The sequence below is a fragment of the Phyllobates terribilis genome, unplaced genomic scaffold (assembly GCF_046119375.1).
Source record: "Phyllobates terribilis strain yellow unplaced genomic scaffold, ASM4611937v1 Scaffold_5__5_contigs__length_657084704, whole genome shotgun sequence".
Taxonomy (NCBI): Eukaryota; Metazoa; Chordata; class Amphibia; order Anura; family Dendrobatidae; genus Phyllobates; species Phyllobates terribilis.
The window spans coordinates 652,898,377-652,925,082 of NW_027362765.1; the positions used below are offsets into that span (position 1 = coordinate 652,898,377).

Consider the following 26,706-nt stretch of genomic DNA (forward strand, 5'->3'; position numbering starts at 1 on the left):
CCCCCTGCTGTTCCCACCCGCCTCAACACCGTTGGAAGGGAGGAGAACCAATTAAGGCGGGGGGTGGGGTGGAACGAGCAGCTGTCTACCCTTAGCAGGAGGGCTCCTGATTACATACCTCTCCTGCTGCTGCTGCTGCTGGCTGTCCAGCAGCAGACTGAAGGTGGCTGCTGCTGTGCACAGGTATATAAAGGCTCAGAGCCTATTATGACACGCGCAGCCAGCGTTCCATTGCCACATTCCATCTACTGCAGGCAGGATACCTGGCTGGCTGAATGTCGCTGAGAAGCTCACAGAGACCGCCATAAGCAACAGTTTAACAGAATGCCACAGACTAATCAACCAAACTTTTTGGGTTGGGTTCTCTTTTATAGTCTGCAGGCATTAAATGAAAGAAGTCAGTGTTCCAGCAGAAGGAGACAACGTTTCAGAAAAGGCATTGTAGCAAACCAAAAAAGAAATTTTAAGCGCAGCAGAGTAACCAGCGCACATACCTGTTAGCTCAGGTGAGTTTAAAAGGCTGCTGTTGATAACAAGGGCATTTGCTAAATAGATGGTGTGTGTGCAACAATATACTGAAAGGTCAATTATATTGTGCAGCTTATCTCACCACCTGTAGTTATTTAGGTGAAAGCTCCAAAATGCTTGCCTAATATGTCTGTTTATCCAAAAGGAAGTAAAAAGGGAGAGCTAGAAAGATAGCATTGCATCACATTACATGGCAATGCAATGCACAGTTGCTGAAGTTGAACCAAAATGAGCTTGTAATCTGGCTTCTGCAACTTTGAACATGAAAAATCCAATGAGGAGAAGAAAAGCAAAGCCAAAGAGTCCATCCCAAAATCCGACAAACAAGCAAAATGAACAAAAAACATTGAATTCAATTCTTTCTGATTTTAGAAACTGCATTAAAGAAGGGGTGCACCGGTCCTGGAGATACTGCAATACCAGGTCAATGCGTGGAGTGGACAGAGCAAGCTCTTTTTCCATCTCCCTGTTCTAAAAATCCATTTAATATATGGTCCCCAGATAGGGGACGTATCAGATATTAAACTGATAAGAACAGATACTACACTTGATCTTAGCAAAAAAGGCCGAGAAGCGATAACCAGAATTGGTTTCAAACTACGGAGCCACCCAAGGATCCTGAAAAGTCCATTTGTGGAGATGAGCTCCTGGACTCCCGTTAAGAAGACATGTTGTCAACCTCTAGATCCCTTACATGCCTGCACTTTTCGGCTTGCTGCTGCTGCAATCCACGCGTTTTAGATCTGCATAACTCCACCTCTTTAAACACAGCACCTTCACCCCCTGCTGTTCCCACCCGCCTCAACACCGTTGAAAGGGAGGAGAACCAATTAAGGCGGGGGGTGGGGTGGAACGAGCAGCTGTCTACCCTTAGCAGGAGGGCTCCTGATTACATACCTCTCCTGCTGCTGCTGCTGCTGGCTGTCCAGCAGCAGACTGAAGGTGGCTGCTGCTGTGCACAGGTATATAAAGGCTCAGAGCCTATTATGACACGCGCAGCCAGCGTTCCATTGCCACATTCCATCTACTGCAGGCAGGATACCTGGCTGGCTGAATGTCGCTGAGAAGCTCACAGAGACCGCCATAAGCAACAGTTTAACAGAATGCCACAGACTAATCAACCAAACTTTTTGGGTTGGGTTCTCTTTTATAGTCTGCAGGCATTAAATGAAAGAAGTCAGTGTTCCAGCAGAAGGAGACAACGTTTCAGAAAAGGCATTGTAGCAAACCAAAAAAGAAATTTTAAGCGCAGCAGAGTAACCAGCGCACATACCTGTTAGCTCAGGTGAGTTTAAAAGGCTGCTGTTGATAACAAGGGCATTTGCTAAATAGATGGTGTGTGTGCAACAATATACTGAAAGGTCAATTATATTGTGCAGCTTATCTCACCACCTGTAGTTATTTAGGTGAAAGCTCCAAAATGCTTGCCTAATATGTCTGTTTATCCAAAAGGAAGTAAAAAGGGAGAGCTAGAAAGATAGCATTGCATCACATTACATGGCAATGCAATGCACAGTTGCTGAAGTTGAACCAAAATGAGCTTGTAATCTGGCTTCTGCAACTTTGAACATGAAAAATCCAATGAGGAGAAGAAAAGCAAAGCCAAAGAGTCCATCCCAAAATCCGACAAACAAGCAAAATGAACAAAAAACATTGAATTCAATTCTTTCTGATTTTAGAAACTGCATTAAAGAAGGGGTGCACCGGTCCTGGAGATACTGCAATACCAGGTCAATGCGTGGAGTGGACAGAGCAAGCTCTTTTTCCATCTCCCTGTTCTAAAAATCCATTTAATATATGGTCCCCAGATAGGGGACGTATCAGATATTAAACTGATAAGAACAGATACTACACTTGATCTTAGCCAAAAGGCCGAGAAGCGATAACCAGAATTGGTTTCAAACTACGGAGCCACCCAAGGATCCTGAAAAGTCCATTTGTGGAGATGAGCTCCTGGACTCCCGTTAAGAAGACATGTTGTCAACCTCTAGATCCCTTACATGCCTGCACTTTTCGGCTTGCTGCTGCTGCAATCCACGCGTTTTAGATCTGCATAACTCCACCTCTTTAAACACAGCACCTTCACCCCCTGCTGTTCCCACCCGCCTCACCACCGTTGGAAGGGAGGAGAACCAATTAAGGCGGGGGGTGGGGTGGAACGAGCAGCTGTCTACCCTTAGCAGGAGGGCTCCTGATTACATACCTCTCCTGCTGCTGCTGCTGCTGGCTGTCCAGCAGCAGACTGAAGGTGGCTGCTGCTGTGCACAGGTATATAAAGGCTCAGAGCCTATTATGACACGCGCAGCCAGCGTTCCATTGCCACATTCCAACTACTGCAGGCAGGATACCTGGCTGGCTGAATGTCGCTGAGAAGCTCACAGAGACCGCCATAAGCAACAGTTTAACAGAATGCCACAGACTAATCAACCAAACTTTTTGGGTTGGGTTCTCTTTTATAGTCTGCAGGCATTAAATGAAAGAAGTCAGTGTTCCAGCAGAAGGAGACAACGTTTCAGAAAAGGCATTGTAGCAAACCAAAAAAGAAATTTTAAGCGCAGCAGAGTAACCAGCGCACATACCTGTTAGCTCAGGTGAGTTTAAAAGGCTGCTGTTGATAACAAGGGCATTTGCTAAATAGATGGTGTGTGTGCAACAATATACTGAAAGGTCAATTATATTGTGCAGCTTATCTCACCACCTGTAGTTATTTAGGTGAAAGCTCCAAAATGCTTGCCTAATATGTCTGTTTATCCAAAAGGAAGTAAAAAGGGAGAGCTAGAAAGATAGCATTGCATCACATTACATGGCAATGCAATGCACAGTTGCTGAAGTTGAACCAAAATGAGCTTGTAATCTGGCTTCTGCAACTTTGAACATGAAAAATTCAATGAGGAGAAGAAAAGCAAAGCCAAAGAGTCCATCCCAAAATCCGACAAACAAGCAAAATGAACAAAAAACATTGAATTCAATTCTTTCTGATTTTAGAAACTGCATTAAAGAAGGGGTGCACCGGTCCTGGAGATACTGCAATACCAGGTCAATGCGTGGAGTGGACAGAGCAAGCTTTTTTTCCATCTCCCTGTTCTAAAAATCCATTTAATATATGGTCCCCAGATAGGGGACGTATCAGATATTAAACTGATAAGAACAGATTTTTTTATCGAAAGCCCGAATTCGTGTACAAAACCCGAGTGCGCTTAAAAAAGTGACAAGTGCCACAAAAAAAGTGCACTAGGATGCTGGTCTTCTTGAAACCCTCTCCAAAAGGAGAAGGGTCCCCCAAACCATTCCCCGTCCCTCCGAGCCAAAAGGCCACAGCGAGGAACAGGGACAAAAAGCCACCTCCAGCAGAAGCCAGAGGCGACCCAATCTTACCCCCAGCACCTGCCCGAGTTCTCACCCGAGCAAGGCACTGGGAGCCAAAGACTGTGCTCCCCTCCCGGAAGAGGGGAGCCAACAACGCTCTCCTCCCGAAAGAGGAGAGCCAGGGGGGTTCAGGGGGGAGCGGAACCTGATGGCCACACACTCCCCCCCTAGACCTGCCAAGAGAGGAACCCGTAAGGGAACCGCATCCCGACAAAATCCTAGTAGGACGTGACACACGTGAATAAGTGGACACACAGTGACAAAGAAATTAAATAAATAGTGAAGGTTTCACAGTATAATACTGCCCGGACCTTCGACCGGGAATTAAAAAATTCCCCATCCTAAGGCCAGAAGGCCCGGAATAAGGGTGTGTGCGAAGAAAGAAAATTTGAAGTGCTTGTGCAAATGTGCCATAAACTCAAGTGGGGTTCCCAATCCCAGTGAGTTAAGGCACCCCAGGGTCACCACTCCTGGGGCACTTCACACTTCGGGCTTTCGATCTTCCCCGGCCCAATGGCGTCGATCCTGGGGGGCCATGCTTTCCACCAGATGACTATATTAGCCATCTGGCGTACTAACAAGCGCCTAAACCCCAGTGTGCATAATGTATCAATCTACTAGGGCGGCCAACATCCAAAACCGCCTTTTCGAAAGATACTACACTTGATCTTAGCCAAAAAAGGCCGAGAAGCGATAACCAGAATTGGTTTCAAACTACGGAGCCACCCAAGGATCCTGAAAAGTCCATTTGTGGAGATGAGCTCCTGGACTCCCGTTAAGAAGACATGTTGTCAACCTCTAGATCCCTTACATGCCTGCACTTTTCGGCTTGCTGCTGCTGCAATCCACGCGTTTTAGATCTGCATAACTCCACCTCTTTAAACACAGCACCTTCACCCCCTGCTGTTCCCACCCGCCTCAACACCGTTGGAAGGGAGGAGAACCAATTAAGGCGGGGGGTGGGGTGGAACGAGCAGCTGTCTACCCTTAGCAGGAGGGCTCCTGATTACATACCTCTCCTGCTGCTGCTGCTGCTGGCTGTCCAGCAGCAGACTGAAGGTGGCTGCTGCTGTGCACAGGTATATAAAGGCTCAGAGCCTATTATGACACGCGCAGCCAGCGTTCCATTGCCACATTCCATCTACTGCAGGCAGGATACCTGGCTGGCTGAATGTCGCTGAGAAGCTCACAGAGACCGCCATAAGCAACAGTTTAACAGAATGCCACAGACTAATCAACCAAACTTTTTGGGTTGGGTTCTCTTTTATAGTCTGCAGGCATTAAATGAAAGAAGTCAGTGTTCCAGCAGAAGGAGACAACGTTTCAGAAAAGGCATTGTAGCAAACCAAAAAAGAAATTTTAAGCGCAGCAGAGTAACCAGCGCACATACCTGTTAGCTCAGGTGAGTTTAAAAGGCTGCTGTTGATAACAAGGGCATTTGCTAAATAGATGGTGTGTGTGCAACAATATACTGAAAGGTCAATTATATTGTGCAGCTTATCTCACCACCTGTAGTTATTTAGGTGAAAGCTCCAAAATGCTTGCCTAATATGTCTGTTTATCCAAAAGGAAGTAAAAAGGGAGAGCTAGAAAGATAGCATTGCATCACATTACATGGCAATGCAATGCACAGTTGCTGAAGTTGAACCAAAATGAGCTTGTAATCTGGCTTCTGCAACTTTGAACATGAAAAATTCAATGAGGAGAAGAAAAGCAAAGCCAAAGAGTCCATCCCAAAATCCGACAAACAAGCAAAATGAACAAAAAACATTGAATTCAATTCTTTCTGATTTTAGAAACTGCATTAAAGAAGGGGTGCACCGGTCCTGGAGATACTGCAATACCAGGTCAATGCGTGGAGTGGACAGAGCAAGCTTTTTTTCCATCTCCCTGTTCTAAAAATCCATTTAATATATGGTCCCCAGATAGGGGACGTATCAGATATTAAACTGATAAGAACAGATTTTTTTATCGAAAGCCCGAATTCGTGTACAAAACCCGAGTGCGCTTAAAAAAGTGACAAGTGCCACAAAAAAAGTGCACTAGGATGCTGGTCTTCTTGAAACCCTCTCCAAAAGGAGAAGGGTCCCCCAAACCATTCCCCGTCCCTCCGAGCCAAAAGGCCACAGCGAGGAACAGGGACAAAAAGCCACCTCCAGCAGAAGCCAGAGGCGACCCAATCTTACCCCCAGCACCTGCCCGAGTTCTCACCCGAGCAAGGCACTGGGAGCCAAAGACTGTGCTCCCCTCCCGGAAGAGGGGAGCCAACAACGCTCTCCTCCCGAAAGAGGAGAGCCAGGGGGGTTCAGGGGGGAGCGGAACCTGATGGCCACACACTCCCCCCCTAGACCTGCCAAGAGAGGAACCCGTAAGGGAACCGCATCCCGACAAAATCCTAGTAGGACGTGACACACGTGAATAAGTGGACACACAGTGACAAAGAAATTAAATAAATAGTGAAGGTTTCACAGTATAATACTGCCCGGACCTTCGACCGGGAATTAAAAAATTCCCCATCCTAAGGCCAGAAGGCCCGGAATAAGGGTGTGTGCGAAGAAAGAAAATTTGAAGTGCTTGTGCAAATGTGCCATAAACTCAAGTGGGGTTCCCAATCCCAGTGAGTTAAGGCACCCCAGGGTCACCACTCCTGGGGCACTTCACACTTCGGGCTTTCGATCTTCCCCGGCCCAATGGCGTCGATCCTGGGGGGCCATGCTTTCCACCAGATGACTATATTAGCCATCTGGCGTACTAACAAGCGCCTAAACCCCAGTGTGCATAATGTATCAATCTACTAGGGCGGCCAACATCCAAAACCGCCTTTTCGAAAGATACTACACTTGATCTTAGCCAAAAGGCCGAGAAGCGATAACCAGAATTGGTTTCAAACTACGGAGCCACCCAAGGATCCTGAAAAGTCCATTTGTGGAGATGAGCTCCTGGACTCCCGTTAAGAAGACATGTTGTCAACCTCTAGATCCCTTACATGCCTGCACTTTTCGGCTTGCTGCTGCTGCAATCCACGCGTTTTAGATCTGCATAACTCCACCTCTTTAAACACAGCACCTTCACCCCCTGCTGTTCCCACCCGCCTCAACACCGTTGGAAGGGAGGAGAACCAATTAAGGCGGGGGGTGGGGTGGAACGAGCAGCTGTCTACCCTTAGCAGGAGGGCTCCTGATTACATACCTCTCCTGCTGCTGCTGCTGCTGGCTGTCCAGCAGCAGACTGAAGGTGGCTGCTGCTGTGCACAGGTATATAAAGGCTCAGAGCCTATTATGACACGCGCAGCCAGCGTTCCATTGCCACATTCCATCTACTGCAGGCAGGATACCTGGCTGGCTGAATGTCGCTGAGAAGCTCACAGAGACCGCCATAAGCAACAGTTTAACAGAATGCCACAGACTAATCAACCAAACTTTTTGGGTTGGGTTCTCTTTTATAGTCTGCAGGCATTAAATGAAAGAAGTCAGTGTTCCAGCAGAAGGAGACAACGTTTCAGAAAAGGCATTGTAGCAAACCAAAAAAGAAATTTTAAGCGCAGCAGAGTAACCAGCGCACATACCTGTTAGCTCAGGTGAGTTTAAAAGGCTGCTGTTGATAACAAGGGCATTTGCTAAATAGATGGTGTGTGTGCAACAATATACTGAAAGGTCAATTATATTGTGCAGCTTATCTCACCACCTGTAGTTATTTAGGTGAAAGCTCCAAAATGCTTGCCTAATATGTCTGTTTATCCAAAAGGAAGTAAAAAGGGAGAGCTAGAAAGATAGCATTGCATCACATTACATGGCAATGCAATGCACAGTTGCTGAAGTTGAACCAAAATGAGCTTGTAATCTGGCTTCTGCAACTTTGAACATGAAAAATCCAATGAGGAGAAGAAAAGCAAAGCCAAAGAGTCCATCCCAAAAACCGACAAACAAGCAAAATGAACAAAAAACATTGAATTCAATTCTTTCTGATTTTAGAAACTGCATTAAAGAAGGGGTGCACCGGTCCTGGAGATACTGCAATACCAGGTCAATGCGTGGAGTGGACAGAGCAAGCTCTTTTTCCATCTCCCTGTTCTAAAAATCCATTTAATATATGGTCCCCAGATAGGGGACGTATCAGATATTAAACTGATAAGAACAGATACTACACTTGATCTTAGCCAAAAGGCCGAGAAGCGATAACCAGAATTGGTTTCAAACTACGGAGCCACCCAAGGATCCTGAAAAGTCCATTTGTGGAGATGAGCTCCTGGACTCCCGTTAAGAAGACATGTTGTCAACCTCTAGATCCCTTACATGCCTGCACTTTTCGGCTTGCTGCTGCTGCAATCCACGCGTTTTAGATCTGCATAACTCCACCTCTTTAAACACAGCACCTTCACCCCCTGCTGTTCCCACCCGCCTCAACACCGTTGGAAGGGAGGAGAACCAATTAAGGCGGGGGGTGGGGTGGAACGAGCAGCTGTCTACCCTTAGCAGGAGGGCTCCTGATTACATACCTCTCCTGCTGCTGCTGCTGGCTGTCCAGCAGCAGACTGAAGGTGGCTGCTGCTGTGCACAGGTATATAAAGGCTCAGAGCCTATTATGACACGCGCAGCCAGCGTTCCATTGCCACATTCCATCTACTGCAGGCAGGATACCTGGCTGGCTGAATGTCGCTGAGAAGCTCACAGAGACCGCCATAAGCAACAGTTTAACAGAATGCCACAGACTAATCAACCAAACTTTTTGGGTTGGGTTCTCTTTTATAGTCTGCAGGCATTAAATGAAAGAAGTCAGTGTTCCAGCAGAAGGAGACAACGTTTCAGAAAAGGCATTGTAGCAAACCAAAAAAGAAATTTTAAGCGCAGCAGAGTAACCAGCGCACATACCTGTTAGCTCAGGTGAGTTTAAAAGGCTGCTGTTGATAACAAGGGCATTTGCTAAATAGATGGTGTGTGTGCAACAATATACTGAAAGGTCAATTATATTGTGCAGCTTATCTCACCACCTGTAGTTATTTAGGTGAAAGCTCCAAAATGCTTGCCTAATATGTCTGTTTATCCAAAAGGAAGTAAAAAGGGAGAGCTAGAAAGATAGCATTGCATCACATTACATGGCAATGCAATGCACAGTTGCTGAAGTTGAACCAAAATGAGCTTGTAATCTGGCTTCTGCAACTTTGAACATGAAAAATCCAATGAGGAGAAGAAAAGCAAAGCCAAAGAGTCCATCCCAAAATCCGACAAACAAGCAAAATGAACAAAAAACATTGAATTCAATTCTTTCTGATTTTAGAAACTGCATTAAAGAAGGGGTGCACCGGTCCTGGAGATACTGCAATACCAGGTCAATGCGTGGAGTGGACAGAGCAAGCTCTTTTTCCATCTCCCTGTTCTAAAAATCCATTTAATATATGGTCCCCAGATAGGGGACGTATCAGATATTAAACTGATAAGAACAGATACTACACTTGATCTTAGCCAAAAGGCCGAGAAGCGATAACCAGAATTGGTTTCAAACTACGGAGCCACCCAAGGATCCTGAAAAGTCCATTTGTGGAGATGAGCTCCTGGACTCCCGTTAAGAAGACATGTTGTCAACCTCTAGATCCCTTACATGCCTGCACTTTTCGGCTTGCTGCTGCTGCAATCCACGCGTTTTAGATCTGCATAACTCCACCTCTTTAAACACAGCACCTTCACCCCCTGCTGTTCCCACCCGCCTCAACACCGTTGGAAGGGAGGAGAACCAATTAAGGCGGGGGGTGGGGTGGAACGAGCAGCTGTCTACCCTTAGCAGGAGGGCTCCTGATTACATACCTCTCCTGCTGCTGCTGCTGCTGGCTGTCCAGCAGCAGACTGAAGGTGGCTGCTGCTGTGCACAGGTATATAAAGGCTCAGAGCCTATTATGACACGCGCAGCCAGCGTTCCATTGCCACATTCCATCTACTGCAGGCAGGATACCTGGCTGGCTGAATGTCGCTGAGAAGCTCACAGAGACCGCCATAAGCAACAGTTTAACAGAATGCCACAGACTAATCAACCAAACTTTTTGGGTTGGGTTCTCTTTTATAGTCTGCAGGCATTAAATGAAAGAAGTCAGTGTTCCAGCAGAAGGAGACAACGTTTCAGAAAAGGCATTGTAGCAAACCAAAAAAGAAATTTTAAGCGCAGCAGAGTAACCAGCGCACATACCTGTTAGCTCAGGTGAGTTTAAAAGGCTGCTGTTGATAACAAGGGCATTTGCTAAATAGATGGTGTGTGTGCAACAATATACTGAAAGGTCAATTATATTGTGCAGCTTATCTCACCACCTGTAGTTATTTAGGTGAAAGCTCCAAAATGCTTGCCTAATATGTCTGTTTATCCAAAAGGAAGTAAAAAGGGAGAGCTAGAAAGATAGCATTGCATCACATTACATGGCAATGCAATGCACAGTTGCTGAAGTTGAACCAAAATGAGCTTGTAATCTGGCTTCTGCAACTTTGAACATGAAAAATCCAATGAGGAGAAGAAAAGCAAAGCCAAAGAGTCCATCCCAAAAACCGACAAACAAGCAAAATGAACAAAAAACATTGAATTCAATTCTTTCTGATTTTAGAAACTGCATTAAAGAAGGGGTGCACCGGTCCTGGAGATACTGCAATACCAGGTCAATGCGTGGAGTGGACAGAGCAAGCTCTTTTTCCATCTCCCTGTTCTAAAAATCCATTTAATATATGGTCCCCAGATAGGGGACGTATCAGATATTAAACTGATAAGAACAGATACTACACTTGATCTTAGCCAAAAGGCCGAGAAGCGATAACCAGAATTGGTTTCAAACTACGGAGCCACCCAAGGATCCTGAAAAGTCCATTTGTGGAGATGAGCTCCTGGACTCCCGTTAAGAAGACATGTTGTCAACCTCTAGATCCCTTACATGCCTGCACTTTTCGGCTTGCTGCTGCTGCAATCCACGCGTTTTAGATCTGCATAACTCCACCTCTTTAAACACAGCACCTTCACCCCCTGCTGTTCCCACCCGCCTCAACACCGTTGGAAGGGAGGAGAACCAATTAAGGCGGGGGGTGGGGTGGAACGAGCAGCTGTCTACCCTTAGCAGGAGGGCTCCTGATTACATACCTCTCCTGCTGCTGCTGCTGGCTGTCCAGCAGCAGACTGAAGGTGGCTGCTGCTGTGCACAGGTATATAAAGGCTCAGAGCCTATTATGACACGCGCAGCCAGCGTTCCATTGCCACATTCCATCTACTGCAGGCAGGATACCTGGCTGGCTGAATGTCGCTGAGAAGCTCACAGAGACCGCCATAAGCAACAGTTTAACAGAATGCCACAGACTAATCAACCAAACTTTTTGGGTTGGGTTCTCTTTTATAGTCTGCAGGCATTAAATGAAAGAAGTCAGTGTTCCAGCAGAAGGAGACAACGTTTCAGAAAAGGCATTGTAGCAAACCAAAAAAGAAATTTTAAGCGCAGCAGAGTAACCAGCGCACATACCTGTTAGCTCAGGTGAGTTTAAAAGGCTGCTGTTGATAACAAGGGCATTTGCTAAATAGATGGTGTGTGTGCAACAATATACTGAAAGGTCAATTATATTGTGCAGCTTATCTCACCACCTGTAGTTATTTAGGTGAAAGCTCCAAAATGCTTGCCTAATATGTCTGTTTATCCAAAAGGAAGTAAAAAGGGAGAGCTAGAAAGATAGCATTGCATCACATTACATGGCAATGCAATGCACAGTTGCTGAAGTTGAACCAAAATGAGCTTGTAATCTGGCTTCTGCAACTTTGAACATGAAAAATCCAATGAGGAGAAGAAAAGCAAAGCCAAAGAGTCCATCCCAAAATCCGACAAACAAGCAAAATGAACAAAAAACATTGAATTCAATTCTTTCTGATTTTAGAAACTGCATTAAAGAAGGGGTGCACCGGTCCTGGAGATACTGCAATACCAGGTCAATGCGTGGAGTGGACAGAGCAAGCTCTTTTTCCATCTCCCTGTTCTAAAAATCCATTTAATATATGGTCCCCAGATAGGGGACGTATCAGATATTAAACTGATAAGAACAGATACTACACTTGATCTTAGCCAAAAGGCCGAGAAGCGATAACCAGAATTGGTTTCAAACTACGGAGCCACCCAAGGATCCTGAAAAGTCCATTTGTGGAGATGAGCTCCTGGACTCCCGTTAAGAAGACATGTTGTCAACCTCTAGATCCCTTACATGCCTGCACTTTTCGGCTTGCTGCTGCTGCAATCCACGCGTTTTAGATCTGCATAACTCCACCTCTTTAAACACAGCACCTTCACCCCCTGCTGTTCCCACCCGCCTCAACACCGTTGGAAGGGAGGAGAACCAATTAAGGCGGGGGGTGGGGTGGAACGAGCAGCTGTCTACCCTTAGCAGGAGGGCTCCTGATTACATACCTCTCCTGCTGCTGCTGCTGCTGGCTGTCCAGCAGCAGACTGAAGGTGGCTGCTGCTGTGCACAGGTATATAAAGGCTCAGAGCCTATTATGACACGCGCAGCCAGCGTTCCATTGCCACATTCCATCTACTGCAGGCAGGATACCTGGCTGGCTGAATGTCGCTGAGAAGCTCACAGAGACCGCCATAAGCAACAGTTTAACAGAATGCCACAGACTAATCAACCAAACTTTTTGGGTTGGGTTCTCTTTTATAGTCTGCAGGCATTAAATGAAAGAAGTCAGTGTTCCAGCAGAAGGAGACAACGTTTCAGAAAAGGCATTGTAGCAAACCAAAAAAGAAATTTTAAGCGCAGCAGAGTAACCAGCGCACATACCTGTTAGCTCAGGTGAGTTTAAAAGGCTGCTGTTGATAACAAGGGCATTTGCTAAATAGATGGTGTGTGTGCAACAATATACTGAAAGGTCAATTATATTGTGCAGCTTATCTCACCACCTGTAGTTATTTAGGTGAAAGCTCCAAAATGCTTGCCTAACATGTCTGTTTATCCAAAAGGAAGTAAAAAGGGAGAGCTAGAAAGATAGCATTGCATCACATTACATGGCAATGCAATGCACAGTTGCTGAAGTTGAACCAAAATGAGCTTGTAATCTGGCTTCTGCAACTTTGAACATGAAAAATTCAATGAGGAGAAGAAAAGCAAAGCCAAAGAGTCCATCCCAAAATCCGACAAACAAGCAAAATGAACAAAAAACATTGAATTCAATTCTTTCTGATTTTAGAAACTGCATTAAAGAAGGGGTGCACCGGTCCTGGAGATACTGCAATACCAGGTCAATGCGTGGAGTGGACAGAGCAAGCTCTTTTTCCATCTCCCTGTTCTAAAAATCCATTTAATATATGGTCCCCAGATAGGGGACGTATCAGATATTAAACTGATAAGAACAGATTTTTTTATCGAAAGCCCGAATTCGTGTACAAAACCCGAGTGCGCTTAAAAAAGTGACAAGTGCCACAAAAAAAGTGCACTAGGATGCTGGTCTTCTTGAAACCCTCTCCAAAAGGAGAAGGGTCCCCCAAACCATTCCCCGTCCCTCCGAGCCAAAAGGCCACAGCGAGGAACAGGGACAAAAAGCCACCTCCAGCAGAAGCCAGAGGCGACAGAATCTTACCCCCAGCACCTGCCCGAGTTCTCACCCGAGCAAGGCACTGGGAGCCAAAGACTGTGCTCCCCTCCCGGAAGAGGGGAGCCAACAACGCTCTCCTCCCGAAAGAGGAGAGCCAGGGGGGTTCAGGGGGGAGCGGAACCTGATGGCCACACACTCCCCCCCTAGACCTGCCAAGAGAGGAACCCGTAAGGGAACCGCATCCCGACAAAATCCTAGTAGGACGTGACACACGTGAATAAGTGGACACACAGTGACAAAGAAATTAAATAAATAGTGAAGGTTTCACAGTATAATACTGCCCGGACCTTCGACCGGGAATTAAAAAATTCCCCATCCTAAGGCCAGAAGGCCCGGAATAAGGGTGTGTGCGAAGAAAGAAAATTTGAAGTGCTTGTGCAAATGTGCCATAAACTCAAGTGGGGTTCCCAATCCCAGTGAGTTAAGGCACCCCAGGGTCACCACTCCTGGGGCACTTCACACTTCGGGCTTTCGATCTTCCCCGGCCCAATGGCGTCGATCCTGGGGGGCCATGCTTTCCACCAGATGACTATATTAGCCATCTGGCGTACTAACAAGCGCCTAAACCCCAGTGTGCATAATGTATCAATCTACTAGGGCGGCCAACATCCAAAACCGCCTTTTCGAAAGATACTACACTTGATCTTAGCCAAAAGGCCGAGAAGCGATAACCAGAATTGGTTTCAAACTACGGAGCCACCCAAGGATCCTGAAAAGTCCATTTGTGGAGATGAGCTCCTGGACTCCCGTTAAGAAGACATGTTGTCAACCTCTAGATCCCTTACATGCCTGCACTTTTCGGCTTGCTGCTGCTGCAATCCACGCGTTTTAGATCTGCATAACTCCACCTCTTTAAACACAGCACCTTCACCCCCTGCTGTTCCCACCCGCCTCAACACCGTTGGAAGGGAGGAGAACCAATTAAGGCGGGGGGTGGGGTGGAACGAGCAGCTGTCTACCCTTAGCAGGAGGGCTCCTGATTACATACCTCTCCTGCTGCTGCTGCTGCTGGCTGTCCAGCAGCAGACTGAAGGTGGCTGCTGCTGTGCACAGGTATATAAAGGCTCAGAGCCTATTATGACACGCGCAGCCAGCGTTCCATTGCCACATTCCATCTACTGCAGGCAGGATACCTGGCTGGCTGAATGTCGCTGAGAAGCTCACAGAGACCGCCATAAGCAACAGTTTAACAGAATGCCACAGACTAATCAACCAAACTTTTTGGGTTGGGTTCTCTTTTATAGTCTGCAGGCATTAAATGAAAGAAGTCAGTGTTCCAGCAGAAGGAGACAACGTTTCAGAAAAGGCATTGTAGCAAACCAAAAAAGAAATATTAAGCGCAGCAGAGTAACCAGCACACATACCTGTTAGCTCAGGTGAGTTTAAAAGGCTGCTGTTGATAACAAGGGCATTTGCTAAATAGATGGTGTGTGTGCAACAATATACTGAAAGGTCAATTATATTGTGCAGCTTATCTCACCACCTGTAGTTATTTAGGTGAAAGCTCCAAAATGCTTGCCTAATATGTCTGTTTATCCAAAAGGAAGTAAAAAGGGAGAGCTAGAAAGATAGCATTGCATCACATTACATGGCAATGCAATGCACAGTTGCTGAAGTTGAACCAAAATGAGCTTGTAATCTGGCTTCTGCAACTTTGAACATGAAAAATCCAATGAGGAGAAGAAAAGCAAAGCCAAAGAGTCCATCCCAAAATCCGACAAACAAGCAAAATGAACAAAAAACATTGAATTCAATTCTTTCTGATTTTAGAAACTGCATTAAAGAAGGGGTGCACCGGTCCTGGAGATACTGCAATACCAGGTCAATGCGTGGAGTGGACAGAGCAAGCTCTTTTTCCATCTCCCTGTTCTAAAAATCCATTTAATATATGGTCCCCAGATAGGGGACGTATCAGATATTAAACTGATAAGAACAGATACTACACTTGATCTTAGCCAAAAGGCCGAGAAGCGATAACCAGAATTGGTTTCAAACTACGGAGCCACCCAAGGATCCTGAAAAGTCCATTTGTGGAGATGAGCTCCTGGACTCCCGTTAAGAAGACATGTTGTCAACCTCTAGATCCCTTACATGCCTGCACTTTTCGGCTTGCTGCTGCTGCAATCCACGCGTTTTAGATCTGCATAACTCCACCTCTTTAAACACAGCACCTTCACCCCCTGCTGTTCCCACTCGCCTCAACACCGTTGGAAGGGAGGAGAACCAATTAAGGCGGGGGGTGGGGTGGAACGAGCAGCTGTCTACCCTTAGCAGGAGGGCTCCTGATTACATACCTCTCCTGCTGCTGCTGCTGCTGGCTGTCCAGCAGCAGACTGAAGGTGGCTGCTGCTGTGCACAGGTATATAAAGGCTCAGAGCCTATTATGACACACGCAGCCAGCGTTCCATTGCCACATTCCATCTACTGCAGGCAGGATACCTGGCTGGCTGAATGTCGCTGAGAAGCTCACAGAGACCGCCATAAGCAACAGTTTAACAGAATGCCACAGACTAATCAACCAAACTTTTTGGGTTGGGTTCTCTTTTATAGTCTGCAGGCATTAAATGAAAGAAGTCAGTGTTCCAGCAGAAGGAGACAACGTTTCAGAAAAGGCATTGTAGCAAACCAAAAAAGAAATTTTAAGCGCAGCAGAGTAACCAGCGCACATACCTGTTAGCTCAGGTGAGTTTAAAAGGCTTCTGTTGATAACAAGGGCATTTGCTAAATAGATGGTGTGTGTGCAACAATATACTGAAAGGTCAATTATATTGTGCAGCTTATCTCACCACCTGTAGTTATTTAGGTGAAAACTCCAAAATGCTTGCCTAATATGTCTGTTTATCCAAAAGGAAGTAAAAAGGGAGAGCTAGAAAGATAGCATTGCATCACATTACATGGCAATGCAATGCACAGTTGCTGAAGTTGAACCAAAATGAGCTTGTAATCTGGCTTCTGCAACTTTGAACATGAAAAATCCAATGAGGAGAAGAAAAGCAAAGCCAAAGAGTCCATCCCAAAATCCGACAAACAAGCAAAATGAACAAAAAACATTGAATTCAATTCTTTCTGATTTTAGAAACTGCATTAAAGAAGGGGTGCACCGGTCCTGGAGATACTGCAATACCAGGTCAATGCGTGGAGTGGACAGAGCAAGCTCTTTTTCCATCTCCCTGTTCTAAAAATCCATTTAATATATGGTCCCCAGATAGGGGACGTATCAGATATTAAACTGATAAGAACAGATACTACACTTGATCTTAGCCAAAAGGCCGAGAAGCGATAACCAGAATTGGTTTCAAACTACGGAGCCACCCAAGGATCCTGAAAAGTCCATTTGTGGAGATGAGCTCCTGGACTCCCGTTAAGAAGACATGTTGTCAACCTCTAGATCCCTTACATGCCTGCACTTTTCGGCTTGCTGCTGCTGCAATCCACGCGTTTTAGATCTGCATAACTCCACCTCTTTAAACACAGCACCTTCACCCCCTGCTGTTCCCACCCGCCTCAACACCGTTGGAAGGGAGGAGAACCAATTAAGGCGGGGGGTGGGGTGGAACGAGCAGCTGTCTACCCTTAGCAGGAGGGCTCCTGATTACATACCTCTCCTGCTGCTGCTGCTGCTGGCTGTCCAGCAGCAGACTGAAGGTGGCTGCTGCTGTGCACAGGTATATAAAGGCTCAGAGCCTATTATGACACGCGCAGCCAGCGTTCCATTGCCACATTCCATCTACTGCAGGCAGGATACCTGGCTGGCTGAATGTCGCTGAGAAGCTCACAGAGACCGCCATAAGCAACAGTTTAACAGAATGCCACAGACTAATCAACCAAACTTTTTGGGTTGGGTTCTCTTTTATAGTCTGCAGGCATTAAATGAAAGAAGTCAGTGTTCCAGCAGAAGGAGACAACGTTTCAGAAAAGGCATTGTAGCAAACCAAAAAAGAAATTTTAAGCGCAGCAGAGTAACCAGCGCACATACCTGTTAGCTCAGGTGAGTTTAAAAGGCTTCTGTTGATAACAAGGGCATTTGCTAAATAGATGGTGTGTGTGCAACAATATACTGAAAGGTCAATTATATTGTGCAGCTTATCTCACCACCTGTAGTTATTTAGGTGAAAGCTCCAAAATGCTTGCCTAATATGTCTGTTTATCCAAAAGGAAGTAAAAAGGGAGAGCTAGAAAGATAGCATTGCATCACATTACATGGCAATGCAATGCACAGTTGCTGAAGTTGAACCAAAATGAGCTTGTAATCTGGCTTCTGCAACTTTGAACATGAAAAATCCAATGAGGAGAAGAAAAGCAAAGCCAAAGAGTCCATCCCAAAATCCGACAAACAAGCAAAATGAACAAAAAACATTGAATTCAATTCTTTCTGATTTTAGAAACTGCATTAAAGAAGGGGTGCACCGGTCCTGGAGATACTGCAATACCAGGTCAATGCGTGGAGTGGACAGAGCAAGCTCTTTTTCCATCTCCCTGTTCTAAAAATCCATTTAATATATGGTCCCCAGATAGGGGACGTATCAGATATTAAACTGATAAGAACAGATACTACACTTGATCTTAGCCAAAAGGCCGAGAAGCGATAACCAGAATTGGTTTCAAACTACGGAGCCACCCAAGGATCCTGAAAAGTCCATTTGTGGAGATGAGCTCCTGGACTCCCGTTAAGAAGACATGTTGTCAACCTCTAGATCCCTTACATGCCTGCACTTTTCGGCTTGCTGCTGCTGCAATCCACGCGTTTTAGATCTGCATAACTCCACCTCTTTAAACACAGCACCTTCACCCCCTGCTGTTCCCACCCGCCTCAACACCGTTGGAAGGGAGGAGAACCAATTAAGGCGGGGGGTGGGGTGGAACGAGCAGCTGTCTACCCTTAGCAGGAGGGCTCCTGATTACATACCTCTCCTGCTGCTGCTGCTGCTGGCTGTCCAGCAGCAGACTGAAGGTGGCTGCTGCTGTGCACAGGTATATAAAGGCTCAGAGCCTATTATGACACGCGCAGCCAGCGTTCCATTGCCACATTCCATCTACTGCAGGCAGGATACCTGGCTGGCTGAATGTCGCTGAGAAGCTCACAGAGACCGCCATAAGCAACAGTTTAACAGAATGCCACAGACTAATCAACCAAACTTTTTGGGTTGGGTTCTCTTTTATAGTCTGCAGGCATTAAATGAAAGAAGTCAGTGTTCCAGCAGAAGGAGACAACGTTTCAGAAAAGGCATTGTAGCAAACCAAAAAAGAAATTTTAAGCGCAGCAGAGTAACCAGCGCACATACCTGTTAGCTCAGGTGAGTTTAAAAGGCTGCTGTTGATAACAAGGGCATTTGCTAAATAGATGGTGTGTGTGCAACAATATACTGAAAGGTCAATTATATTGTGCAGCTTATCTCACCACCTGTAGTTATTTAGGTGAAAGCTCCAAAATGCTTGCCTAATATGTCTGTTTATCCAAAAGGAAGTAAAAAGGGAGAGCTAGAAAGATAGCATTGCATCACATTACATGGCAATGCAATGCACAGTTGCTGAAGTTGAACCAAAATGAGCTTGTAATCTGGCTTCTGCAACTTTGAACATGAAAAATCCAATGAGGAGAAAAAAAGCAAAGCCAAAGAGTCCATCCCAAAATCCGACAAACAAGCAAAATGAACAAAAAACATTGAATTCAATTCTTTCTGATTTTAGAAACTGCATTAAAGAAGGGGTGCACCGGTCCTGGAGATACTGCAATACCAGGTCAATGCGTGGAGTGGACAGAGCAAGCTCTTTTTCCATCTCCCTGTTCTAAAAATCCATTTAATATATGGTCCCCAGATAGGGGACGTATCAGATATTAAACTGATAAGAACAGATACTACACTTGATCTTAGCCAAAAGGCCGAGAAGCGATAACCAGAATTGGTTTCAAACTACGGAGCCACCCAAGGATCCTGAAAAGTCCATTTGTGGAGATGAGCTCCTGGACTCCCGTTAAGAAGACATGTTGTCAACCTCTAGATCCCTTACATGCCTGCACTTTTCGGCTTGCTGCTGCTGCAATCCACGCGTTTTAGATCTGCATAACTCCACCTCTTTAAACACAGCACCTTCACCCCCTGCTGTTCCCACCCGCCTCAACACCGTTGGAAGGGAGGAGAACCAATTAAGGCGGGGGGTGGGGTGGAACGAGCAGCTGTCTACCCTTAGCAGGAGGGCTCCTGATTACATACCTCTCCTGCTGCTGCTGCTGCTGGCTGTCCAGCAGCAGACTGAAGGTGGCTGCTGCTGTGCACAGGTATATAAAGGCTCAGAGCCTATTATGACACGCGCAGCCAGCGTTCCATTGTCACATTCCATCTACTGCAGGCAGGATACCTGGCTGGCTGAATGTCGCTGAGAAGCTCACAGAGACCGCCATAAGCAACAGTTTAACAGAATGCCACAGACTAATCAACCAAACTTTTTGGGTTGGGTTCTCTTTTATAGTCTGCAGGCATTAAATGAAAGAAGTCAGTGTTCCAGCAGAAGGAGACAACGTTTCAGAAAAGGCATTGTAGCAAACCAAAAAAGAAATTTTAAGCGCAGCAGAGTAACCAGCGCACATACCTGTTAGCTCAGGTGAGTTTAAAAGGCTGCTGTTGATAACAAGGGCATTTGCTAAATAGATGGTGTGTGTGCAACAATATACTGAAAGGTCAATTATATTGTGCAGCTTATCTCACCACCTGTAGTTATTTAGGTGAAAGCTCCAAAATGCTTGCCTAATATGTCTGTTTATCCAAAAGGAAGTAAAAAGGGAGAGCTAGAAAGATAGCATTGCATCACATTACATGGCAATGCAATGCACAGTTGCTGAAGTTGAACCAAAATGAGCTTGTAATCTGGCTTCTTGTAACATACCTGGCGGCGTCCTTGCATAGTGGTCCATCTCCCACTGTGCAGGAGCGCGCACTTGAACTCCTGTCCAGAATGTCTCTCTGGCTTCCCTCCATGCTGTCTGTTTGTGTCTGTCTCTGCTGCTTAAGGGCGGCGCCCGATCACTTCCTGCTCTTTGTACCTGCTGTGGGTCACGCCCCTTGTGCGTCCTCAGCCTATTGCTGTCTGACACTTGGTATATAGCTCAGCAGCTCCCTTCTATCCCTGCCTGAGCATAGTGTTTTCCTTCAGTGTGTGCTTGCACTCTGAAGGTGCCAGGTCCCGTCTTTGTTCCTTGTCTGCCTTTCCTGGAGGCTGTATTTCCAGGCCTGTCTGAACTGTGTCCTGTATGTCTCCTGCTTTGCGGTATTAGTTCCCGTGTCTGAACTAAGTCCTGTATGTCTCCTGCTTTGCGGTATCAGCTCCCGTGTCTGAACTGTGTCCTGTATGTCTCCTGCTTTGCGGTGTTAGTTCCCGTGTCTGAACTAGTCCTGTATGTCTCCTGCTTTTCGGTATTAGTTCCCGTGTCTGAACTGAGTCCTTTCTGTGTATCTTGTCTGTCCTGTCTGAACACGCTCCTAGCCTGTTCCTCCCGCCTTCTAGGGGCCGATTACCTAGACCCACTCCTGTATTTTGTCTGTCCTGTCTGAACACGCTCCTAGCCTGTTCCTCCCGCCTTCTAGGGGCCGATTACCTAGACCCGCTCCTGTATTTTGTCTGTCCTGTCTGAACACGCTCCTAGCCTGTTCCTCCCGCCTTCTAGGGGCCGATTACCTAGACCCGCTCCTGTATTTTGTCTGTCCTGTCTGAACACGCTCCTTGCCTGTTCGTCCTGCCTCTTTGGGGGCAGTATTCCCAGACCCGCTCCTGTATCCCGCTGCAGTGTCGGTCCCCTCCGTACACTCAGTTCCAGTCTGAACTCTCTCCTATCCTTTACCTGTTTTTCCTCTATGTCCGTTCCCTTCCTTTTTCTGCAGAGTCTGAACTTGTACCTAACTCCTGCCTGTTGTCTCTGTACTCCCGTTTGTGAGTTTGTGGTCCACTCGCTACTTCACTGCAAGTACCCTGTGGGTGTCTGGCTCTGTCTTTCCCTTCCTGTCTGTTCCGTGTGTACAGAGTCCTGTCCTGCCCTGCTTCTGCCCGCTGCTCCGGCAGTCCTGTCCTGCCCTGCTTCTGCCCGCTGCTCCGGCAGTCCTGTCCTGCCCTGCTTCTGCCCGCTGCTCCGGCAGTCCTGTCCTGCCCTGCTTCTGCCCGCTGCTCCGGCAGTCCTGTCCTGCCCTGCTTCTGCCCGCTGCTCCGGCAGTCCTGTCCTGCCCTGCTTCTGCCCGCTGCTCCGGCAGTCCTGTCCTGCCCTGCTTCTGCCCGCTGCTCCGGCAGTCCTGTCCTGCCCTGCTTCTGCCCGCTGCTCCGGCAGTCCTGTCCTGCCCTGCCTGTACCCCTCTGCCTGTAATGTTCCTGAGTCCCAGTGTGTACTGGGCCCTATCCCGCCTGTGTTCCTACCTGCTAGCGCCTCCCTGTCTGCACTCTAGCTGTGCTTGCCTGTACCCCCCTGCCTGCTTACCCGCCTGCCTGCATACCAGTCGTGCCTGCCTATACCCACCAGTCTGTGTGCCAGCCTACCAGTCTGTTCCTGTATTCCCCTGTGTGGGTCAACAGCCGTGTCCGGGGTCTGTCCTGGAGTAGCACCTGGTCCCTCTGCTCGGTTCCTCCTTGGTGCACTGGCGTCGTATGCCGTCGTGCGACCCTGGTCGGATCGGGTGAATACCTAGTTACGCCCCTCCAGGCATTCACTCTCCGGCACGGTCCAGTGGAATCACTACCAATCACACGCACACGCCGCTTAGCCCGGGCGTGTGCATAACACTTCTGCAACTTTGAACATGAAAAATCCAATGATCTAGATCCCTTACATGCCTGCACTTTTCGGCTTGCTGCTGCTGCAATCCACGCGTTTTAGATCTGCATAACTCCACCTCTTTAAACACAGCACCTTCACCCCCTGCTGTTCCCACCCGCCTCAACACCGTTGGAAGGGAGGAGAACCAATTAAGGCGGGGGGTGGGGTGGAACGAGCAGCTGTCTACCCTTAGCAGGAGGGCTCCTGATTACATACCTCTCCTGCTGCTGCTGCTGCTGGCTGTCCAGCAGCAGACTGAAGGTGGCTGCTGCTGTGCACAGGTATATAAAGGCTCAGAGCCTATTATGACACGCGCAGCCAGCGTTCCATTGCCACATTCCATCTACTGCAGGCAGGATACCTGGCTGGCTGAATGTCGCTGAGAAGCTCACAGAGACCGCCATAAGCAACAGTTTAACAGAATGCCACAGACTAATCAACCAAACTTTTTGGGTTGGGTTCTCTTTTATAGTCTGCAGGCATTAAATGAAAGAAGTCAGTGTTCCAGCAGAAGGAGACAACGTTTCAGAAAAGGCATTGTAGCAAACCAAAAAAGAAATTTTAAGCGCAGCAGAGTAACCAGCGCACATACCTGTTAGCTCAGGTGAGTTTAAAAGGCTGCTGTTGATAACAAGGGCATTTGCTAAATAGATGGTGTGTGTGCAACAATATACTGAAAGGTCAATTATATTGTGCAGCTTATCTCACCACCTGTAGTTATTTAGGTGAAAGCTCCAAAATGCTTGCCTAATATGTCTGTTTATCCAAAAGGAAGTAAAAAGGGAGAGCTAGAAAGATAGCATTGCATCACATTACATGGCAATGCAATGCACAGTTGCTGAAGTTGAACCAAAATGAGCTTGTAATCTGGCTTCTGCAACTTTGAACATGAAAAATCCAATGAGGAGAAGAAAAGCAAAGCCAAAGAGTCCATCCCAAAATCCGACAAACAAGCAAAATGAACAAAAAACATTGAATTCAATTCTTTCTGATTTTAGAAACTGCATTAAAGAAGGGGTGCACCGGTCCTGGAGATACTGCAATACCAGGTCAATGCGTGGAGTGGACAGAGCAAGCTCTTTTTCCATCTCCCTGTTCTAAAAATCCATTTAATATATGGTCCCCAGATAGGGGACGTATCAGATATTAAACTGATAAGAACAGATACTACACTTGATCTTAGCCAAAAGGCCGAGAAGCGATAACCAGAATTGGTTTCAAACTACGGAGCCACCCAAGGATCCTGAAAAGTCCATTTGTGGAGATGAGCTCCTGGACTCCCGTTAAGAAGACATGTTGTCAACCTCTAGATCCCTTACATGCCTGCACTTTTCGGCTTGCTGCTGCTGCAATCCACGCGTTTTAGATCTGCATAACTCCACCTCTTTAAACACAGCACCTTCACCCCCTGCTGTTCCCACCCGCCTCAACACCGTTGGAAGGGAGGAGAACCAATTAAGGCGGGGGGTGGGGTGGAACGATCAGCTGTCTACCCTTAGCAGGAGGGCTCCTGATTACATACCTCTCCTGCTGCTGCTGCTGCTGGCTGTCCAGCAGCAGACTGAAGGTGGCTGCTGCTGTGCACAGGTATATAAAGGCTCAGAGCCTATTATGACACGCGCAGCCAGCGTTCCATTGCCACATTCCATCTACTGCAGGCAGGGTACCTGGCTGGCTGAATGTCGCTGAGAAGCTCACAGAGACCGCCATAAGCAACAGTTTAACAGAATGCCACAGACTAATCAACCAAACTTTTTGGGTTGGGTTCTCTTTTATAGTCTGCAGGCATTAAATGAAAGAAGTCAGTGTTCCAGCAGAAGGAGACAACGTTTCAGAAAAGGCATTGTAGCAAACCAAAAAAGAAATTTTAAGCACAGCAGAGTAACCAGCGCACATACCTGTTAGCTCAGGTGAGTTTAAAAGGCTGCTGTTGATAACAAGGGCATTTGCTAAATAGATGGTGTGTGTGCAACAATATACTGAAAGGTCAATTATATTGTGCAGCTTATCTCACCACCTGTAGTTATTTAGGTGAAAGCTCCAAAATGCTTGCCTAATATGTCTGTTTATCCAAAAGGAAGTAAAAAGGGAGAGCTAGAAAGATAGCATTGCATCACATTACATGGCAATGCAATGCACAGTTGCTGAAGTTGAACCAAAATGAGCTTGTAATCTGGCTTCTGCAACTTTGAACATGAAAAATCCAATGAGGAGAAGAAAAGCAAAGCCAAAGAGTCCATCCCAAAATCTGACAAACAAGCAAAATGAACAAAAAACATTGAATTCAATTCTTTCTGATTTTAGAAACTGCATTAAAGAAGGGGTGCACCGGTCCTGGAGATACTGCAATACCAGGTCAATGCGTGGAGTGGACAGAGCAAGCTCTTTTTCCATCTCCCTGTTCTAAAAATCCATTTAATATATGGTCCTCAGATAGGGGACGTATCAGATATTAAACTGATAAGAACAGATACTACACTTGATCTTAGCCAAAAGGCCGAGAAGCGATAACCAGAATTGGTTTCAAACTACGGAGCCACCCAAGGATCCTGAAAAGTCCATTTGTGGAGATGAGCTCCTGGACTCCCGTTAAGAAGACATGTTGTCAACCTCTAGATCCCTTACATGCCTGCACTTTTCGGCTTGCTGCTGCTGCAATCCACGCGTTTTAGATCTGCATAACTCCACCTCTTTAAACACAGCACCTTCACCCCCTGCTGTTCCCACCCGCCTCAACACCGTTGGAAGGGAGGAGAACCAATTAAGGCGGGGGGTGGGGTGGAACGATCAGCTGTCTACCCTTAGCAGGAGGGCTCCTGATTACATACCTCTCCTGCTGCTGCTGCTGCTGGCTGTCCAGCAGCAGACTGAAGGTGGCTGCTGCTGTGCACAGGTATATAAAGGCTCAGAGCCTATTATGACACGCGCAGCCAGCGTTCCATTGCCACATTCCATCTACTGCAGGCAGGATACCTGGCTGGCTGAATGTCGCTGAGAAGCTCACAGAGACCGCCATAAGCAACAGTTTAACAGAATGCCACAGACTAATCAACCAAACTTTTTGGGTTGGGTTCTCTTTTATAGTCTGCAGGCATTAAATGAAAGAAGTCAGTGTTCCAGCAGAAGGAGACAACGTTTCAGAAAAGGCATTGTAGCAAACCAAAAAAGAAATTTTAAGCGCAGCAGAGTAACCAGCGCACATACCTGTTAGCTCAGGTGTGTTGAAAAAGGCTGCTGTTGATAACAAGGGCATTTGCTAAATAGATGGTGTGTGTGCAACAATATACTGAAAGGTCAATTATATTGTGCAGCTTATCTCACCACCTGTAGTTATTTAGGTGAAAGCTCCAAAATGCTTGCCTAATATGTCTGTTTATCCAAAAGGAAGTAAAAAGGGAGAGCTAGAAAGATAGCATTGCATCACATTACATGGCAATGCAATGCACAGTTGCTGAAGTTGAACCAAAATGAGCTTGTAATCTGGCTTCTGCAACTTTGAACATGAAAAATCCAATGAGGAGAAGAAAAGCAAAGCCAAAGAGTCCATCCCAAAATCTGACAAACAAGCAAAATGAACAAAAAACATTGAATTCAATTCTTTCTGATTTTAGAAACTGCATTAAAGAAGGGGTGCACCGGTCCTGGAGATACTGCAATACCAGGTCAATGCGTGGAGTGGACAGAGCAAGCTCTTTTTCCATCTCCCTGTTCTAAAAATCCATTTAATATATGGTCCTCAGATAGGGGACGTATCAGATATTAAACTGATAAGAACAGATACTACACTTGATCTTAGCCAAAAGGCCGAGAAGCGATAACCAGAATTGGTTTCAAACTACGGAGCCACCCAAGGATCCTGAAAAGTCCATTTGTGGAGATGAGCTCCTGGACTCCCGTTAAGAAGACATGTTGTCAACCTCTAGATCCCTTACATGCCTGCACTTTTCGGCTTGCTGCTGCTGCAATCCACGCGTTTTAGATCTGCATAACTCCACCTCTTTAAACACAGCACCTTCACCCCCTGCTGTTCCCACCCGCCTCAACACCGTTGGAAGGGAGGAGAACCAATTAAGGCGGGGGGTGGGGTGGAACGATCAGCTGTCTACCCTTAGCAGGAGGGCTCCTGATTACATACCTCTCCTGCTGCTGCTGCTGCTGGCTGTCCAGCAGCAGACTGAAGGTGGCTGCTGCTGTGCACAGGTATATAAAGGCTCAGAGCCTATTATGACACGCGCAGCCAGCGTTCCATTGCCACATTCCATCTACTGCAGGCAGGATACCTGGCTGGCTGAATGTCGCTGAGAAGCTCACAGAGACCGCCATAAGCAACAGTTTAACAGAATGCCACAGACTAATCAACCAAACTTTTTGGGTTGGGTTCTCTTTTATAGTCTGCAGGCATTAAATGAAAGAAGTCAGTGTTC

The 26,706-nt window shown here is 46.7% G+C and overlaps 13 non-coding genes and 5 pseudogenes across 13 annotated transcripts; all 18 read right to left on the reverse strand.

Moving 5' to 3' along the window:
* Window positions 1–914: 914 nt before the first annotated feature.
* Window positions 915–1,106, reverse strand: LOC141150128 (U2 spliceosomal RNA). Its single transcript, XR_012246398.1, has one exon. It is a non-coding gene; the product is annotated as a U2 spliceosomal RNA (small nuclear RNA).
* A 1,115-nt stretch (window positions 1,107–2,221) lies between these two features.
* Window positions 2,222–2,412, reverse strand: LOC141274929 (U2 spliceosomal RNA). Its single transcript, XR_012323189.1, has one exon. It is a non-coding gene; the product is annotated as a U2 spliceosomal RNA (small nuclear RNA).
* Window positions 2,413–3,527: 1,115 nt separating this feature from the next.
* Window positions 3,528–3,706, reverse strand: LOC141150512 (U2 spliceosomal RNA; annotated as a pseudogene).
* Window positions 3,707–5,704: 1,998 nt separating this feature from the next.
* On the reverse strand, window positions 5,705–5,883 carry LOC141150513 (U2 spliceosomal RNA; annotated as a pseudogene).
* A 789-nt stretch (window positions 5,884–6,672) lies between these two features.
* Window positions 6,673–6,764, reverse strand: LOC141151197 (U2 spliceosomal RNA; annotated as a pseudogene).
* Window positions 6,765–7,879: 1,115 nt separating this feature from the next.
* Window positions 7,880–8,070, reverse strand: LOC141274930 (U2 spliceosomal RNA). The gene has a single exon (XR_012323190.1). It is a non-coding gene; the product is annotated as a U2 spliceosomal RNA (small nuclear RNA).
* A 1,112-nt stretch (window positions 8,071–9,182) lies between these two features.
* LOC141274931 (U2 spliceosomal RNA) lies at window positions 9,183–9,373 on the reverse strand. Its single transcript, XR_012323191.1, has one exon. It is a non-coding gene; the product is annotated as a U2 spliceosomal RNA (small nuclear RNA).
* Window positions 9,374–10,488: 1,115 nt separating this feature from the next.
* On the reverse strand, window positions 10,489–10,679 carry LOC141274932 (U2 spliceosomal RNA). Its single transcript, XR_012323192.1, has one exon. It is a non-coding gene; the product is annotated as a U2 spliceosomal RNA (small nuclear RNA).
* Window positions 10,680–11,791: 1,112 nt separating this feature from the next.
* Window positions 11,792–11,982, reverse strand: LOC141274933 (U2 spliceosomal RNA). Its single transcript, XR_012323193.1, has one exon. It is a non-coding gene; the product is annotated as a U2 spliceosomal RNA (small nuclear RNA).
* Window positions 11,983–13,097: 1,115 nt separating this feature from the next.
* On the reverse strand, window positions 13,098–13,276 carry LOC141150322 (U2 spliceosomal RNA; annotated as a pseudogene).
* A 789-nt stretch (window positions 13,277–14,065) lies between these two features.
* On the reverse strand, window positions 14,066–14,157 carry LOC141151198 (U2 spliceosomal RNA; annotated as a pseudogene).
* Window positions 14,158–15,272: 1,115 nt separating this feature from the next.
* LOC141274935 (U2 spliceosomal RNA) lies at window positions 15,273–15,463 on the reverse strand. The gene has a single exon (XR_012323195.1). It is a non-coding gene; the product is annotated as a U2 spliceosomal RNA (small nuclear RNA).
* Window positions 15,464–16,578: 1,115 nt separating this feature from the next.
* On the reverse strand, window positions 16,579–16,769 carry LOC141274936 (U2 spliceosomal RNA). Its single transcript, XR_012323196.1, has one exon. It is a non-coding gene; the product is annotated as a U2 spliceosomal RNA (small nuclear RNA).
* A 1,115-nt stretch (window positions 16,770–17,884) lies between these two features.
* LOC141274937 (U2 spliceosomal RNA) lies at window positions 17,885–18,075 on the reverse strand. Its single transcript, XR_012323197.1, has one exon. It is a non-coding gene; the product is annotated as a U2 spliceosomal RNA (small nuclear RNA).
* Window positions 18,076–19,190: 1,115 nt separating this feature from the next.
* On the reverse strand, window positions 19,191–19,381 carry LOC141274938 (U2 spliceosomal RNA). The gene has a single exon (XR_012323198.1). It is a non-coding gene; the product is annotated as a U2 spliceosomal RNA (small nuclear RNA).
* Window positions 19,382–23,294: 3,913 nt separating this feature from the next.
* On the reverse strand, window positions 23,295–23,485 carry LOC141274939 (U2 spliceosomal RNA). The gene has a single exon (XR_012323199.1). It is a non-coding gene; the product is annotated as a U2 spliceosomal RNA (small nuclear RNA).
* Window positions 23,486–24,600: 1,115 nt separating this feature from the next.
* On the reverse strand, window positions 24,601–24,791 carry LOC141149861 (U2 spliceosomal RNA). The gene has a single exon (XR_012246143.1). It is a non-coding gene; the product is annotated as a U2 spliceosomal RNA (small nuclear RNA).
* Window positions 24,792–25,907: 1,116 nt separating this feature from the next.
* LOC141149862 (U2 spliceosomal RNA) lies at window positions 25,908–26,098 on the reverse strand. The gene has a single exon (XR_012246144.1). It is a non-coding gene; the product is annotated as a U2 spliceosomal RNA (small nuclear RNA).
* Between the last annotated feature and the right edge of the window lie 608 nt (window positions 26,099–26,706).